General features: G+C 43.3%; 1 long non-coding RNA gene across 1 annotated transcript in view; it reads right to left on the bottom strand.

Annotated features, from left to right (window-relative positions):
- Nucleotides 1-1,611, bottom strand: part of LOC106724547 — a 19,613-nt gene extending 18,002 nt beyond the window's left edge. The window contains exon 1 of the long non-coding RNA XR_001360376.1: nt 1,602-1,611. This is a non-coding gene — a long non-coding RNA (uncharacterized LOC106724547). The remainder of the gene's footprint in view (nt 1-1,601) is intronic.
- Nucleotides 1,612-4,945: the final 3,334 nt, after the last annotated feature.

Here is a 4,945-nt window from a genome sequence, read left to right as displayed (position 1 = left end):
TCCCCCTCTCTCCTCAGCCTCTCCCCAGATTCCACTCGTCCGCACCTTCGCCCTCTCTTCAGCACAGGTGAGTGTCTGTATCCGAACTGTCCTATGAGCAGGGTTCAGTGAAAACAAGTAAACAAACAAACGCCGGCCGGCCGCGGTAACGCCCCTCTCTTACCGGTCTGGGAAACGCTCCTCTCTTACCAGCACTGCATGATCTGGGAAACGCTCCTCTCTTATGGGCACTGCATGGTCTGGTCAGTTCCTCAGGATGCCACCTTTAGTCACAGTTTTCCGCAGTCACAAAATCCAAATCTCAAATCTCCCGGCGCCAGCAAACCCGAGGAATTCCTTTCCCCGGTCAGGGGCTGTGTCTGTCCCAAGAGACGCGGCTGCCTGCCATGCGGTCTCCCTCCGACCCTCTGGGCTCAGGTCTGGCAAACTTTCCTGCCCAGATCCCTGGTTTTTAACCTTTCCAGGGGAGCTCTGCCCTTCCCGGCTGCAAACCGTCTCACCAGCTGAGTAAGTTCGCCAATTTGGGGTGGGTGTTATTAGTTTCAGCTGCTTACTCCGTTTGCTCCGGGACAAGACCTGGGACGCGTCTGCCTATATCGCCGCCATCTTGCTTCTCTCCACTTATGCCATTTCTAATAATCAATATGTCTCAATGAATCTCTGAAAGATATGTCACATGGGTAACCCATGAGTGGTTAATAGGATTCATATGACCAATCCACTCTAAATTAAAAATCTCCCTAATTTTTTGAACTGCCACATCTTTATTTAAACTTGTGACAAAGGATATTTCCATATCTTATGTATTGCACCATATTAGGTATATCAGTTAGAAATTCCAATATATTTTTAATGTCTTTTGTAGTGACCCATACTATAGATATAAATGCATAATCTCTGTGCAGTGGGCCAAAATCAATATATTCCCTCTCATGCAAGTTTATGATCCTATGAATGTTGTCCCTAACAATTAATTATTTTCAAACATATACCATATTTGTCTGTATTTATAAAGTACTATAACCATGTAGTTCTTCCAAAGACCAGCACACCTTCTCAGGATTCCCATATTTTCTCTTGCTTTCACTGTCTTCATTGGGTTTACATCTACCTGAGGTGTCAAATGCCACAAATGAGTTCACTGCAGTTGATAACCTTGTTTCTCTCCCCATAGACACTTTAAGTCCTTGAAAAATCCAGAATTATTCTATTTTCCTCCAATAATGGTAACAATTCTCTCATGAACCTTTCCAATTTTTATCACTTCTGGTTTGATCCATTTAGAAAATAAATCTATTTATGTCCTGAATCCATTTGGTCAGAATCTGGAATCTTGGGTAAAAATCAAGGAAACCAGGGTAGAGAAGATTGTGGCCAATGGTACAGCAGGCTGAAAGATAGTGTGTGAGTGAGAGAGCAAAAGAAGTGTGTGTGTGTGTGTGTGTGTGTGTGTGTGTGTGTGTAGTGTCTGTATTTGTGAGTGACAGACAGCTACATTACAAAGGACTGTTGGGGACTAGCAGACCAGACTCCCCTGGCTGGGAAGCCTCTGCTACTGCTGAAATCTCTCCCAAAGTGGCTGGCTCTGCTGCACAGACCACACCAGCTTGAAAGGTACAGCAGCTGTGAATGGAAGCCCAACCTTACCTTCAACTGGAGAGACCTCAGATACCTCCTGGGACCCTATACCACAATGCCCAGGGACCACCTAACTCAGCTTGAACCCACAAACACTGAGACTCCAGCCTTCCCAGCCACAGAAACCTAAAAAATTGACATGGAAAGACAAGGTGGTGCCTGAATATGCATACAGATCCTGCACCTTTTCACAGAGCAGATAGAAGGAACAGCTAAATCAAATAACACCCACTCAAAAATGGCAAATTAAACACTGCTGGTGAGGCAATCCATGGATGGAAAGGTCAGAGATCACCTAGAGAGAGGTGGGATCTGGATTCTGGGCTGGAGGGAGAAATGGGTGAAGCAGGGACTAGAGTATCAGAGGGAGACTTTACTCCACAAAACCAACAGCCCTTGGGGTAAGTGTAGCCCTTGATGTGGAAGGGGGTCCACAGGGCTGCTGGCAGAGGGGAACCCTAGATCTAAGCCCACAGCTGTAAGAGACTGTGCTCAAAAAGGCAACCTGAAGATCTATACAAGCCATCCAGTGCCAGGGAAGAAACACACAAGTCAGTAAGGTTCCTTTGTGTAGCTGGACATTTGTAAACAAGGATCTGAAGTCCTGCCAAGAAGAAATGAATGTTGTATCAGGAGCACAGCGTGACTTGCAAGCGAGTCATGCTGGGTCAAAATTGCACACAATCTTGAGTTCCAGGAACATTTACCTCCCTGAGAAAGGCTACGATTAAATAGTCGTAGATGTAGAACAGAAAGGGAGGGCACAGCTGCAAGTTGTCGTCAATATGCTATTGGAATAATATAGAAGAAAACAAGATTTAATTGATTAACTGATGATGCACTAACCTTGTACCAAACCCCAATAAAAGCGATGGTGGGAGTGCAGAGTTTGCTACATGCCTGAGTGAGCTGTTGCCCTCTGTTTGACATTAATTGTCCTGTGCGCTCATCTTACCTCTGCGTCTTCAGTTCATTAAACATCCCTCAACACCTTTGTCTCTTTCACTTCCTTGCTAAGCCCAGTCCATAGACTCTTTAAACTAAAAACACTCATAAAGACTGCAGGGGAAAGTTGTTTTTGTGGAAACTGGGGATCAGAATAAGGAGAGACGAGCAGGAAACCAGCTATGGGACAGTCCGTCCCTCCAAGCTAATATTAAGTGCAGCAGAGAAAGAGGAGTCTAAACTCTGGGTTGAGGAGACATTTGGTCCCGGAAACTAATACAAAAACACTGCCACCCAGGATTTGTGTGGCAACTCCTGTGTAATTGACTCCTGTGTAAATAAAACTGAAGGCAAGCAAAGAAACCAAGTGAGCAGAGTGATCCTGTCTTCTTGAAAACAAGGTTGTGGCTTATGACACAGAGGAGCAGTGGATCACAGGGAACTTCAACACTGTGCTGACAACCTGACAGATATGCCAGCCAGAACAGTAGAGAGGGGTTTTAAACAAACTGCCATAAGTCATTGAAGCCCGCTAAAGTGAATGACCTTCACTACTTCACTTTTTTTGTTTTTTATCTTTGACTTAAGAAACCAAATTTTTTTCTCTTTATTTTACTTTTAAAAAAACTATTATTTTTAATTTTTATTATTTTACCTTTTTAAAGTTTTATTTATTTATTTATTTATTTATTTATTTTATTATTTTATTTTATTTTATTATTTTATTTTATTTTATTTTACTTGTGGATTGGTGTTCCACATTCTATCTTTATTTTTAGTTTTGTTTTAGCATTATTTTACTTTATCTGAATTTTTTCTTTATGCCAACACTCTCATTTTACCCCTTGTTTGTCCTACTTCTGATACCCTGTTCCTGCTTTAGCTTTTCTCTATTATTTTTTAGGAGTCCCTGATAAAAATTGATCATACTCAAATATCTAATTTCCTTTCTTCTGCTCCAAGTCCATGCACACTTCTCTCTTCTCTTTCTACACTAGCAACAATTTTCTCTCTCTTTTTTTTCTATTTCCTTTTTCTTTCTCTCTGTCTTGTTGTTATTGTTTGATTGTTTCTTAGTTTGTTTGTTTTTGTTGTTTTTTTTTGCTTCTGTATTTTATCTTCTGCTTTTTCTCTTCTTCTAATAATAGCTTAATTAGTTTCAACTACCAAATCAGGGCTATCTACTCTCTATTCTTATTTTCCAAAAATAAGTGAATACATAGATTGATAGAATAAAGGAAAAATAATTCTATATATTTTTTCATATATATATTATTTAATAAAATAATACTATGCAAAATGAAGACACAAGATGGCCAGCAGGGGAGGGCAGTTGGGGGTGATCAGGCCAGCAGGGAAGGGCAGTTAGGGGAGACCGGGCCATCAGGGGAGGGCAGTTGGGGGCGACTAGGCCTGCAGGGTGGGTAGTTAGGGGCAATCAGGCAGGCAGGCAGGCAGGCAAGTAGTTGGGAGCCAGAAGACCTGGATTGTGAAAGGGATGTTTGACTGTCGGTTTACGCCCGATCTCTGTGGCAGTCAGACATCCCCCAAGGAATCCAAGATTGGAGAGGGTGGTGGCTGGCCTGAGAGATCCCCACCCTCGAGTACACTAATTTCATTCACTGGGCCTCTAGTTTATGATAAAAAAACTCTCAGTAGAGTAACAACAAAGTTATTATATCTCAACATAATAAGATCATGTTTAACAAACCCACAGCCAACATCATCCTCAATGAGCAAAACTAAAATATGTGCCCTAATATTATGAACAAAACAGGAATGTCCAATTTCACCACTTTTACTCAACATAATACTGGATGTCCTAGCCAAAACAATAATACAAGAAGAAACAATAAAAGGCATCCCAAATAGAAACTAATAATTAACACTTATATTGTTCATAGAAGATATGAGATTGTACATAGAAAACCTGAAAGACTCCACCAAAAAACTACTAGAACTTATAAATAAACTAGAGGCCAGGTGCACAAAAATTTGTGCACTCGGGGTGGAGGTGAGGTCCCTCAGCCCGGCCTGTGCCTCTCGCAGTCTGGGACCCCTTGGGAGATAACGACCTGCTGGCTTAGGCCTGCTCCCGGGTGGCAGAGGGCAGGCCCAATCCCTAGGTGCAGCCCCTGGTTGGGCTCAGAGCAGGGCCGATTGGGGAGTTGGGGCGCCGCCCCCTGTCATGCACAGAGCAGGGCGGATTGGGAGGTTGTGATGCCACCCCTAGTCATGCTCAGGGTAGGGCCGATTGGGGGGTTGGGGCACCGCCCCCTGTCACACTCAAGGCAGGGTCGATGGGGAGGTTGTGGTGCCACCCCCTGTCACACACAAAGCAGGGAAGATCAGGGAGTGGGGG

The sequence above is a fragment of the Myotis brandtii genome, unplaced genomic scaffold (assembly GCF_000412655.1).
Source record: "Myotis brandtii unplaced genomic scaffold, ASM41265v1 scaffold884, whole genome shotgun sequence".
NCBI lineage: Eukaryota > Metazoa > Chordata > Mammalia > Chiroptera > Vespertilionidae > Myotis > Myotis brandtii.
This window is presented reverse-complemented; position numbering and strand designations above follow the sequence as displayed.